Source organism: Anomaloglossus baeobatrachus, chromosome 5 (genome assembly GCF_048569485.1).
Source record: "Anomaloglossus baeobatrachus isolate aAnoBae1 chromosome 5, aAnoBae1.hap1, whole genome shotgun sequence".
NCBI classification, from domain to species: Eukaryota; Metazoa; Chordata; class Amphibia; order Anura; family Aromobatidae; genus Anomaloglossus; species Anomaloglossus baeobatrachus.
Genome location: NC_134357.1, coordinates 347,496,977 through 347,510,954, shown reverse-complemented (window position 1 = coordinate 347,510,954; position 13,978 = coordinate 347,496,977). Strand labels below are relative to the sequence as shown.

The 13,978-nt window shown below is 50.5% G+C and overlaps 1 protein-coding gene across 1 annotated transcript in view; it reads left to right on the top strand.

Annotated features, from left to right (window-relative positions):
* The window catches only part of GSS (glutathione synthetase), an 89,539-nt gene that overhangs the window by 69,498 nt on the left and 6,063 nt on the right, over positions 1–13,978 (top strand). The gene's annotated exons all lie outside the window — the stretch shown is intronic.

The following is a 13,978-nucleotide window of genomic DNA, read 5'->3' as shown; positions in this document are numbered from 1 at the left end:
TCTATAAAAACACATTATAAATGTAAACATACAGTTAATAAACATTGCCATAACACTTACCTGTCCCTGCGATGCGTCCTGCACCCTGTCTCCCGCCGCTTTTCCTTCCGATAATTGCTGCGTCCTCCCGGTAACCAGCACCAGCATAGGACCTATCGTGACGTCAAAATAGCCATGTGACCAGTCACGTGTCTATTATCTCATTGGCTACAGACTGGTCACATGGCTTTAACATCATGCTAGGACCTGTCAGTACATCTCTCCCGTACGCGGTGATCGTTTGTGTATCTCCATGTACCGGCGACATGCTCTGGCACACGGTCGACTCCCCGTTCTGCTTCCCCGTTGCGTTATTCACCGGCTGCCACAGCCGGTCAATAACGGAGATCACCGTTGCTATAGCAACGCGCCTGTCAGCGGTGATGTCACCGCTGACAGCCAGCAGCACTGATCACTCACGGAGTGAAAAGCTTGCACGGGGAACAGCAGCATCTTCCTCCCATGCAGCGCTGCTGATGTAGCAGAGCTGCATGGGTTAAAGGAGAAAGAAGACAGAAGACCATGGATCGTGGAGGGATAAGAGGGAGTAATAAACATGGAGTCTCTAAGTGTGTCTGTGTATTTATTTCTATTAAAGTATTTTTTCTCTGTGTGGTGTCTTCTTTTTTTTTTTTTTTTTTTGCAGCACTACAAGGCTCAGCATACTCCATCCAGGACTGTATGCAGGAGTTTTTTGCCCCCCCCAAAAATTATGTGGGCTTCGCCATGTTTTTGTATGCTAGCCAGGTACAGCAGGCAGCTACGGGCTGCCCCCAACCCCCAGCTGCCTATTTGTACCCGGCTGGGAACCAAAAATATAGGGAAGCCATTTTTTTTTTTTTTTAATTATTTCATGAATTTCATGAAATAATTAAAAAAAAAAAAATGACGTGGGCTTCGTCCAATTTTTGTGTCCAGCCAGGTACAATTAGGCAGCTAGGGATTGGAATCCGCAGCTCAGGGTGCCCAAACTTTCTGGGCACCCATGCTGCGAATTGCAGTCCGCAGCCGCCCCAGAAAATGGCGCTTTCATCTTCTGGCGCTGTATCCAAGTCTTCCAGCTGCCCTGAAGCCGGGTGGCTCGCTGGGTAATAATGGGGTTAGGACTAGCAGTATATTATCAACTGGCCCTAAGCCCGAAATTCATGGTGTCACGCCAATATTAGAGATGTCCACCATGAATTTCTAGTACCGATAAAAAGAACCACAACACACAGAAAAAATATTTTATTATAAATAAAACACAACACAATTAGTGACTCCATCTTTATTGAAATAAAGAACCCCCCTCCGCAATAATCCTGGGTCAAGGGTTCCGCGCCGTCCAATCCGGATCCAATATCATCTGATCGGTTTGCTGGAAGGCAAAGCGATCAGATGATGTGTCAGGTTCAAGGGCCTGAATCACATGACACAGCAGCTGATTTCTTTTTCGCTCTATTGGGAGACCCAGACAATTGGGTGTATAGGCTATGCCTCCGGAGGCCGCACAAAGTACTACACTTAAAAGTGTTAGGCCCCTCCCCTTCTGCCAATACACCCCCCGTGCTCCCACGGGCTGCTCAGTTTTTTGCTTTGTGCGAAGGAGGTCAGACACGCACAGCACAGCTCCACAGATTAGTCAGCAGCAGCTGCTGATTAGGTCGGATGGAAGAAAAGTGGGCCCATATAGGGCCCCCAGCATGCTCCCTTCTCACCCCACTTTTGTCGGCGGTGTTGTTAAGGTTGAGGTATCCATTGCGGGTACGGCGGCTGGAGCCCACATGCTGTTTTTCCTTCCCCATCCCCCTTAGGGCTCTGGGTGAAGTGGGATCTTATCGGTCTCCAGGCACTGAGACCGGGCTTCATCCACAACTCCTGTGGAGCCTGATGGATAGGAGCCGATACCGTTCAGGGACATGGCCCTGCATCTTAAAGGTACTCTGTATCCCTATGGGGACCGCGCACGGCATCACCTCAGCTTTGCTGGGTGTGCTAGTGCACCGGGGACCGCGGCGCTGACCGGGTCTATATGTGCCATTACACACTCAGCGTCGCTGAGTGTGTTTATATGTAAGGGCTACCGCACTGACCGCCGTTGCCACGGGACACTGCGGCGCGGCTGGGACTTGTAGTTCGCCGGGGACTTTCACGCGACCGCGCTTTTACGGCGGCCGCGTTTATTACTACAGTCCCCGGCTTCATTGCGGCCTAGTTTCCCTTTTTTTTCTCCCGCCCTCAGCCCTGACAGGCAGGGGAAGGGCGGGACGCTGCACGGAGCGAGCAGCAATGAGGGCTGGAGTATGATTTACATGCTCCACTCCCCTCACTGTACACAGTATGAGCGTCCGTTTCGCGCTCTTTCTAGGCCACGCCCACAGCTTCCTCAGCTCGTCAGGACGCCGCAGCCATTCCTGTCAGCTCCACCGACGCTGCAGAGAGGGGCATATTCATGGGAGACCCAGACACGGTCTCTGGTGGCCTCACAACCGCTTAGGCGGCTGGTAAACAGCACATGTGGTGCTAGCCCCATGGTGCTGTATTGTATGGGTACATTATTTGTGTACTGTATATAATTTACACTGTATGAGCACAGTTCTTTCTGGCTATATACCCTATTGTGTTACTCAGGGAAAACTATAGCATGGCGCCCATAAAAGGCAGGGGTGCCAAAACACAGGCTTATTATGTTGCCTGTGCCGCATGTAAGACCCAGCTACAGGCAGGTTCCACTGACCCTCATTGTGTACAGTGTTCGACCCCTGTGACACTTCCTCAGCCGGATCCTCTGCTAAGAGGGGCCCAGGGGGAGCCACCTGTTGACACTGTCCAGGTGACGGGGACTGAGTTTGCAGCCTTTAAGGATCATCTCTCTGAGACTATGGCTAAGATACTAGAAGCCTTGCAGTCCAGACCGGTATCTCAGCAAAGGGACTCTGTTGAATCATTGTTCCCTGACCCCCCTCAGTTGGACCAACAATGTCCTCACGGGGTATCTCATACATCCCAGACGGAGGGTTCGGACTTAGAACCTAGCCCCAGATCGTCTAAGCGAGCCCGCTTAGAATTTCCCTCGACATCATATTGTTTAGGGTCTCAGCGGGGGGATTCTCTGGTTGATGATGCGGAAACAGCTGATCAGGATTCTGATCCTGGGAGCGCTCTCAATCTTAATTCTCCAGACGGGGACGCCATAGTGAATGATCTTATTGCATCCATTCATCAGTTGCTGGATATTCTTCCCTCAGCCCCTCCGGCGGAGGAGTCTGATTCTCAGCAGGAGAAATTTCGCTTCAGGTTCCCCAAGCGTACACAGAGTATGTTTCTAGACCACTCTGATTTCAGAGAGGCAATCCAGAATCACCATGCTTGTTCGGATAAGCGTTTCTCTAAGCGCCTTAAGGATACACGTTATCTTTTTCCCCCGGAAGTGGTTAAAGGTTGGATTCAATGTCCCAAAGTGGATCCTCCAATCTCCAGACTGGCGGCTAGATCCATACTTGCAGTGGAAGATGGGGCCTCGCTTAAAGATGCCACTGACAGGCAGATGGAGCTCTGGATGAAGTCCATCTATGAAGCTATCGGAGCTTCTTTTGCCCCAGCATTCGCAGCCGTATGGGCGCTACAAGCTATATCAGCAGGTCAAGCGAAAATTGAAGCGGCCGCGCCACAAGTGGCTTCCATTACCTCCCAGACCTCGGCAATTGCGTCTTACGCTATGAATGCTGTCCTAGACTCTGTGAGCCGTACGGCAGTTGCGACCGCCAATTCGGTAGTAGTCCGCAGGGCCTTGTGGCTACGGGAGTGGAAGGCAGATTCCGCTTCCAAAAAAGCGTTTAACCGGTTTGCCAATTTCTGGCGACAGGCTCTTTGGCGAGCGCCTGGATGAAATCATCAAACAATCCAAGGGAAAGGATACATCCTTACCCCAGCCCAAGCAGAACCTCTCCCAACAGAGGAGAGGGCAGTCGAGGTTTCGGTCCTTTCGGGGCGCGGGCAGGTCCCAATTCTCCTCGTCCAAAAGGTCTCAGAAAGAACAAAGGAACTCTGATGCGTGGCGGTCTAAGTCACGTCCTAAAAAGGCCATTGGGAGCACCGCTAACAAAGCGGCTGCCTCATGACTTCTACCTCCTCTAGTAGCATCCTCGGTCGGTGGCAGGCTCTCCCGCTTTTGCGACACCTGGCTGCCACAAATAAAAGACCGCTGGGTGAGAGTCATTCTGTCTCACGGTTACAAGATAGAGTTCATCTCTCGTCCCCCGACTCGATTCTTCAGGTCTTCTCCGCCTCCCGAGAGAGCCGAGGCTCTTCTGCAGGCGCTGGGCACTCTGAAGGCAGAAGGAGTGGTGGTCCCTGTTCCTCTTCATCAACAGGGCCACGGTTTTTACTCCAACTTGTTTGTGGTCCCAAAGAAGGACGGGTCTTTCCGTCCTGTCCTAGACCTGAAACTTCTCAACAAACACGTAAAGACCAGGCGGTTCCGGATGGAATCCCTTCGCTCCGTCATCGCCTCAATGTCCCAAGGAGTTTTCCTTGCATCGATCGATATCAAAGATGCTTATCTCCACGTTCCGATTGCCCCAGAGCACCAGCGCTTCTTGCGTTTCGCCATAGGAAACGAACACCTGCAGTTCGTGGCACTGCCATTCGGCCTGGCAACAGCCCCACGGGTTTTCACCAAGGTTATGGCTACTGTAGTAGCGGTCCTCCATTCTCAGGGTCACTCGGTGATCCCGTACTTGGACGATCTGTTGATCAAGGCACCCTCTCTAGAGGCATGCCAACACAGCCTCGACGCTACCCTGGAGACTCTCCAGAGTTTCGGGTGGATCATCATTTTTCCAAAGTCAAATCTGACACCGGCCCAATCGCTCACATACATTGGCATGGAGTTTCATACCCTCTCAGCGATAGTGAAGCTTCCGCTGATCAAGCAGCGGTCACTACAGACAGGGGTACAATCTCTCCTTCAAGGCCAGTCACACCCCTTGAGGTGCCTCATGCACTTCCTGGGGAAGATGGTGGCAGCAATGGAAGCAGTCCCTTTCGCGCAGTTTCACCTGCGTCCTCTTCAATGGGACATCCTACGCAAATGGGACAGGAAGCCGACGTCCCTCGACAGGACCGTCTCCCTCTCTCAGGCGACCAAAGCTTCCCTTCGGTGGTGGCTTCTTCCCACTTCATTGTCGAAGGGGAAATCCTTCCTACCCCCATCCTGGGAAGTAGTCACGACGGACGCAAGTCTGTCAGGGTGGGGAGCGGTTTTTTCTCCACCACAGGACTCAGGGTACGTGGACCCGGCAAGAGTCCTCGCTTCAGATCAATGTTCTGGAAATTCGGGCAGTGTATCTTGCCCTGAAAGCGTTCCAGCAGTGGCTGGAAGGCAAGCAGATCCGAATTCAGTCGGACAAATCTACAGCGGTGGCATACATCAACCACCAAGGCGGCACACGCAGTCGACAAGCCTTCCAGGAAGTCCGGCGGATTTTGATGTGGGTGGAAGCCACGGCCTCCACCATATCCGCAGTTCACATCCCATGGAAAACTGGGAAGCAGATTATCTCAGTCGCCAGGGCATGGACGCAGGGGAATGGTCCCTTCACCCGGACGTGTTTCAGGAGATCTGTTGCCGCTGGGGGGTGCCGGACGTCGACCTCATGGCGTCCCGGCACAACAACAAGGTACCAACGTTCATGGCACGGTCTCAAGATCCCAGAGCTCTGGCGGCAGACGCCTTAGTTCAGGATCGGTCGCAGTTTCAGCTCCCTTATGTGTTTCCTCCGCTGGCACTGTTGCGCAGAGTGTTACGCAAGATCAGGGCCGACTGCCGCCGCGCCATCCTCGTCGCTCCAGACTGGCCGAGGAGGTCGTGGTACCTGGATCTGTGGCATCTCACGGTCGGCCAACCGTGGGCACTACCAGACCGACCAGACTTGCTGTCTCAAGGGCCGTTTTTCCATCTGAATTCTGCGGCCCTCAACCTGACTGTGTGGCCATTGAGTCCTGGATCCTAGCGTCTTCAGGGTTATCTCAAGAAGTCATTGCCACTATGAGACAGGCTAGGAAACCAACGTCCGCCAAGATTTATCACAGGACGTGGAAAATTTTCCTGTCGTGGTGCTCTGCTCAGGGTTTTTCTCCCTGGCCATTTGCATTACCTACTTTTCTGTCCTTCCTTCAATCTGGACGGGAAAAGGGTTTGTCGCTCGGTTCCCTTAAGGGACAAGTTTCAGCGCTCTCTGTGTTTTTCCAGAAGCGCCTAGCTAGACTTCCACAGGTACGCACGTTCCTGCAGGGAGTTTGTCACATCGTTCCACCTTACAAGCGGCCGTTAGAACCCTGGGATCTAAACAGGGTGCTGATGGTTCTTCAGAAACCACCATTCGAGCCAATGAGAGATATTTCTCTCTCACGCCTTTCGCAGAAAGTGGTTTTTCTAGTAGCAGTCACTTCACTTCGGAGAGTGTCTGAGCTAGCAGCGTTGTCGTGCAAAGCCCCTTTTCTGGTTTTTCACCAGGACAAGGTGGTTCTACGTCCGGTTCCGGAGTTTCTCCCTAAGGTGGTATCCCCCTTTCATCTCAATCAGGATATTTCCTTACCCTCTATTTATCCTCATCCAGTTCACCAATGTGAAAAGGATTTGCACTTGTTAGATCTGGTGAGAGCACTCAGACTCTACATTTCTCGTACGGCGCCCCTGCGCCGCTCGGATGCACTCTTTGTCCTTGTCGCTGGCCAGCGTAAAGGGTCACAGGCTTCCAAATCAACCCTGGCTCGGTGGATCAAGGAGCCAATTATCGAAGCTTACCGTTCGGCTGGGCTTCCGGTTCCCTCAGGGCTGAAGGCCCATTCTACCAGAGCCGTGGGAGCGTCCTGGGCTTTGAGGCACCAGGCTGCGGCTCAACAGGTGTGTCAGGCGGCTACCTGGTCGAGCCTGCACACTTTCACGAAGCACTATCAGGTGCATACCTATGCTGCGGCGGATGCCAGCCTAGGTGGACGAGTCCTTCAGGCGGCGGTTGCCCACCTGTAGGAAAGGGCCGTTTTACGGCTCTCTTACGAGGTATTATTTTACCCACCCAGGGACTGCTTTTGGACGTCCCAATTGTCTGGGTCTCCCAATAGAGCGAAAAAGAAGGGAATTTTGTTTACTTACCGTAAATTCCTTTTCTTCTAGCTCTAATTGGGAGACCCAGCACCCGCCCCTGTTTTTTTGTGTACACATGTTGTTCATGTTGAATGGTTTCAGTTCTCCGAGTTTCCTTCGGATTGAAGTTAAACCAGTTTATAATTATTTTTTCCTCCTTCTTGCTTTTGCACCAAAACTGAGCAGCCCGTGGGAGCACGGGGGGTGTATTGGCAGAAGGGGAGGGGCCTAACACTTTTAAGTGTAGTACTTTGTGCGGCCTCCGGAGGCATAGCCTATACACCCAATTGTCTGGGTCTCCCAATTAGAGCTAGAAGAAAAGGAATTTACGGTAAGTAAACAAAATTCCCTTCTTTATAAACGGCTTTTATACAATCAGCTGATGCATCAGTGCAAAAACAAAAAACAAACTACACACTTCAGTGCAGACTCCTGTCCGACAGCATCAGCTGATAGTTTAGCCGTCCGGGCGGTAAAAAGCCGGCCTCACCGCTCGACTTATAGTGTCAGCTGATTCCATCAGGGGACCAGATCAGCTGATCATCGCCAGGTCTGAGAGAGAGAGAGAGAAAGGAGAGAGAGAGAGAGGGAGAGATCACAGCTGATGTCCGGCTCCTCCCCTCAGTGCATAATATAATTATAAATATATTATAAATATAATTAAAAATAAAAAAAAAAACAAAAAGAAAAAAATCTTTACCGAGACTAGAACTTGCGACCTCATGCTTCTTAAGCGAGCGCTCTATCCATTAGTCTACTGCTTCTAATGATAAAGATAGGCGGATTTTGTTATCTTGACTTCTGCATTGCTGAAGTCTCTGCTGACCACGCGATTCACTTGATTGCTACGTGGAGCTGATCAGAGCACTCGTGTTCTGTAGCAGAGCTGACAGTGTCATGTGGATTACGTCGGACCTGGAGGGGTATTTGTGGGTTAATAAAGGGGTGAAAGAGGGTGATTTTTTTTTTTGTCGTTTATTCCAAATAAAGTATTTTTTGTTGTGTGTGTTTTATTTACTTTCACTTTAAGTTTAATCATGGAAGGTATCTCGGGGAGACGCCTGGCATGATTAAACTCATTATTACCCCGATTGCCACTGCACCAGGGCAATTTGGGATGAGCTGGGTAGAGTCCCCCGGGACAGTCGCATCTAATGGATGCGGCTATTCCGTCCGGCTGCTGGGTGATATTGTTAGGCTGGAGGGCTCCCGATAACGTGGTGCTCTCCATCCTGACAATACCAGCCTCCAGCCGTGTGGCTTTATCCTGGCTCGCATCAAATATGGGGGGAACCACATTTTTTTTCATTTTATTTTATTTATTTATTTATTTATTTATTTATTTTACTGCACGATATAGACACGCCCGCCGGCGGCTGTGATTGTTTGCAGTGACAAAGCTGTACTCAGCTTGGGGACGTGTCTGACTGCAACCAATCATGGGCACCGGTGGGCGGGGAAAGCACGGAATAACTAATTGACTAATGAAGCGGCAGCCATTTTCTAAAGAGGAAAAGACACAGCAGATTTGTGACAGCGTGCAGCGAGGCGCTCGTGATCGGTGAGTAGGAAAGGGTGAGGGATTGTGCTGGAGACGCAGGACGCATGCAGATAGCAACATGTGCACATAGCCTTACTGTGAAAAGCCATGTTTATGCTGATCGAACCGTTCTCGAATGTAACTCGAACTGTCGAGCTTTTAGCAAAAAGCTCGAATTCGAGTTCGATCAGCTCGAGCACCCCTCAAAATCACTCGAACATGAAATTGGCGAACCTCGAACATCGCTCATCTCTACTCAGGACTGCCTGGACTACGGAATTAAGGACACTTTGTTGGCCCTTTTTACCATAACCCCCGAGAGACATTGCACTAAGTTCCGGACTATGTCTCGCCAGGGTGTCTTGTACGTCGAATTTGGCAGTCCACTCTGATGACACTATAACCGCTGGCTCAATGGTCGGGCTGCCCACTCCGCTGCTGCTCTCCGGAACGTGATGGTGCTCGAACAGCTGCTTGAGAAGATGGACCCAGAAATCCGAGAGTGGGTAGCTGACAGGAAGCCCGATACCCCATAGCAAGCAGTGAGATTGGCTGACGAATTTACAGCCAACCGACCCAGCTGGAGGCCCGATAGGCCCACTGATCCCAGGAGGTCCCTCAACCATGGATCCAAGCGACCCCCAGACTCCCATGCTGGACTAAATCATTACATCACAGAAGCCCCAACAAGACAAAGATTTACCAACAGGGTCGATGACTTGTCTAACCCACGGCGCTGCTATACGTGTGGGCGCCTTGGACACATGGCATTCTCATTCTCATGCGTTATTGTTATTCTCATTCTTGCCGTTGCTGTTGTGGTCCCACATTATGTGTGCCTTTCCCTTCTCTTTGTATGGTATGTAATTTCACACATAGGGCTGCACTCGCTTGGTTACATTGTTGCTGTGCATCCCCATCTCTCCCTTTACATGGCCAAAGAGTGACTTCAAAGTTGGGGCCCAATGCCCGGAGCCCGTCTGCCAGTCCAACCAGTCAACCTATGCCGAGATGAACCAATGAGACCTGAGGAATGCTATTTCTGAGAAACACCAATAGCTGAGGAAGTGGTTTACCCAGTCCACACCCTACGGCAGGCCAGACACCGTACACCAGCCAACCTCCATCGCCACATCCAGACGATCAAGGTCGGTGATATACAGGCTCAGGGACTTCGAGACACTGAATCTTCCATCACCCTGGTCAGCCCAGATATTGTTCCTACAGAACATCATTTACCTGGCCGCCAAGTGACCATCTCCCTTTCTGGGGGGGGCAGCATTCGAACATCCCTCTGGCACGAGTTGGACTTGGGAACTGACCAAGGAGAGGGTGAAGTGGGGCTCATGGATAACCTCCTCACCCCTGTTATTTTGGGGAAATGGCCTAGGACAAGGACTAGCCAGCCAGTTTGTCACCGCCATCACCAAACCAATCACCATCCTGGTGCAAGTCTTACCAACCCATCCGAGGAGAACCCTCCTCCTCAATCTTCAGCCTCCTCCATCAGAGCCAACGAATGTGAGTACATCAGACCTAACTGTGGCCATTGACTGGGGGGAGATAGATCGTAAGGAATTTAAGGAAGCCCAACTGACAGATCCCACCCTAGAGCTTATCCGTAGTGCGGCCGCACAACCTGGGGGAGGAAATCAGGGGGAGGTATATAGATGGGGAAAAAGGCCTCTTAAATCGGGAAAAGCCTGCATCTTGCCCAGAAAAACCCTGGACCCAAGTACATCAGCTTGTGGTACCCCAGCAATACCGACCCCAACTATTGTGTTTAGCTCATGATGTTCCTGCGGCTGGGCACATGAGGGCCAAAAAGACCCGGGCCCGCCCATTGCGCAGTTTTTTTCTGGCCAAAGGTCACTCAAGAAGTGCAAAAATACAGAGCCTCTTGCCCAGTGTGTCGATGTATGGGGGGAGCCCCATGTCGTGCCCCACGCCAACCCATGCCCTTGATGGGAGAACCGTTCCAGAGAGTTGCCATTGATGTAGTAGGCCGCTTTAACCATCCCTTGCCGCAGTGGAAAAAGATTCATCCACACCCTGGAAGACTTTTACACCCACTATCCAGAAGCCGTTGCCTTATTCTCCATAGATGCAGAGCACGTGGCTCAAGCTCTACTAGACATCTTTACCCGGGTAGGGTTTCCACAGGAAGTATTGACTGACCAGGGGGCACAATTCCAGAGTGAACTGATTCAGACCCTGTGGGAGAAACATGGAGTCTGTCCCATGCGCACCACCCCCCCCCCTACCATCCTGAAACAAATGGATTGTGTGAGCGCTTCAACGGAACGCTTAAGCAGCTGATTATCATATAAATCAAATAGAAAACCGGTTTTAAATGCCGCACTAAAAACCACAGATGCTGTAGATAAAGAGATTTCCTTTATTTCACAGTTTTACGCGTTTCAGAGATATCTCCGTCTCCTTCCTCAGGAAAAGAAATCATATCTTTTCCTGAGGAAGGAGATATGATGTCTTTTCCTGAGGAAGGAGATGGAGATGTCTCTGAAACGCGTAGAAGTGTGAAATAAAGGAATTCTCTTTATCTACAGCATCTGTGGTTTTTAGCGCGGCATTTAAAACCGGTTTTCTATTTGATTTATATGATAACATGCTTTCCGGGCCGCTGCTAAACCACATAAAAACACTCACATGCGATCATAGGAGGTTGTGACTGGCACAACCCTACCCAGGTGAGTGTATCTCTTTCTGTCTCTCTACCCTCATACCGGGTAAAACCCTATTGCGCTTTTTCCCCCCTACAGCTAAACAGCTGATTAGCAGTTATATAGAGTTCGAGGGGGGGCTGGGAGAAAAACCTGCAGCAGCTCCTTACCGGGAGGTGTCGCAGGACTCCACTGGGTTCTCCCCCTTGGAATTGCTCTACGGCCGAAAGGTACGAGGGTCCCTAGAGCTGGTATATGAAAGTTGTGAGGGCACCTTCCCCACAGAGGAGGTTCTGGACTATGTTCAAAAGTTTAGGGAAAGGATGAGGCACCTCATGCCGTTAGCCCACGGGAATTTAAAAGTGGCTCAGGAAAAGCAAAAACGATGTTACGACCGCACTGATCGACCCCGAGAATTTGCCTGTGGACAGAAGGTCTTAGTACTAGTACTGGTATGGAAAAATGAGCTGCAAGCCATGTGGGCAGGTCCATTCACCATTACCAAGAAATGTGGCAATACTAACTACACTGTGGCCCTGGATCGAGCAGGCGTTCGTGAGCTTACCTACTACATCAACAGGCTAAAAGCTTATGAGGAACGAGAGGTCACCAATTTAGCAGTTTGTGGTCCAGATCCCATACCAATTAGTGGACTCCAAAAGGGAAATGGGGGGGTAAAAGATGTATCACTGGGGGAACAGCTTTGTCCATCACAGAAGTGACAGATATCAGACTTTCTTGGAACATATGAATCCCTGTTCACGAGTCAATCTGGTAGAACCCCCCTGGTCCAGCATCTTGTCAACACAGGGGCAGCCACTCCACTAAGAAAACCCGCTAACCGGGTGACCCCTCCTGTGTTGACAACCATGAAGGCCGAGGTGGATGACATGTTAAATATGGGAGTCATAGTTCCCTTCCATAGCCCATGGGCTGCCAGTGTTGTGTTGGTGCCAAAAAAGGACAAGAGTACTCTCTTCTCTGTGGACTATAGACTGCTCAATGAGGTCACGATTACAGATGCTTACCCCATGCCCCGGGTGGATGAACTACTAGATAGGTTAGGGGGATCTTGGTTTATATCTACCCTCGATTGGAGTAAGGGATAGTGGCAGATCCCACTCACAAAAGAAGCTCAAGAGAAATCTGCCTTCATAACCCCTTTTGGCCTATTTGAGTTTACCAGCATGCCTGTTGGGACGAAAAACGCCCCGGCTACCTTCCAGAGGATGATAGACCATTTACTGGAGGGATGTCAGGGGTATGCCCAGTAGTATTTGGATGACATCACTTGGGAAGAGCATCTTCAGCATTTGTCCCAGGTGCTGCAGAGGGTAGCCAAAGCCCAGCTTAACATCCGACCTGACAAATGCCAAATGGGGATGGCTGAAGTGCTATACCTGGGACATCGGGTGGGAAGTGAGTGCATTCATCCCGAACCTGCAGAAGTAGAAGCCATTGCCCAGTTGCCACGCCTGGTCAACCAAAAACAGGTCCGCGCATTCCTAGGAATCGCAAACTATTATCGAAAGTTTATCCCCAATTACAGTTCCATAGCAAAACTGCTCACTGACCTCACAACCAAAAGATATGCCGGTAACCTTATCTGGACCCTAGAATGTGAAACTGCGTTCCTCCAGTTGAAAGACCGGCTGGAACAGAGCACAGTCCTGACTGCTCCTGACTTCCGTCGCAAGTTCATCGTCCAAACAGACGCATCGAACACAGGACTAGGAGCTGTACTTAGCCAAGTGGGGGATAACGTTGAGGAACATCCGATAGCTTACCTCTCCTGTTGGACCAAGAGAGTTGGACCTGTTGGACCAAGAGAGGGCTTACGCCACCATAGAAAAAGAATGCCTGGCCATAGTCTGGGTCCTGAAAACATTGCAGCCCTACCTCTATGGCAATGAGTTTACAGTCCTCACTGACCACAATCCATTGAGTTGGCTAAATCACACTGCCTGAGACAACGGACGCTTGCTCAGGTGGAGTCTGGCGTTACAATCTTACAATTTTTCCATCTCCCATAAACTGGGCAAGAACCATGGAAATGCGGATGGGCTTTCACGACAGGTGGAGAAGGATGATCGGAAGCCTATCCTGTCTGGCTAATATTAAGAAGGGGGAGGAATGTGACGACATGGACTCTGTCAGTGCCTAGCATGGGTTAAGTTTATTAAAATTCAGCCAGACATGATGATAGTTTGTTTATAAACTGGGGATAAGCCCCTCATTGTTTCTACAAGACTCTTAGGAGTCTAAGGTTGACTCATGTAATTGCCTTGGCCAGTGAAGGTCAGATACCTAGACAAATCAATTATGCGAACCTCCCATTGTATTACTATGTGTATTGCTAGATGCGATGTAACTTAGCTGTCTCTCCCTCATCTCTGCCAGAGACCATTACGACTAGGGATATTTTGTATACGGCTTGAAATCTAGACAATAAGAGCCCAGTCATATCCACCAATCGTGAAGACCCCAATGGTCTGAATGGAGAACTCAGGTTTATAAGGAGGACTGTCCATTGCCCAGGTAGACTCTTGCTACATGATGCCAATCTAGGATCTGCGGATCCGATTGGCAAGC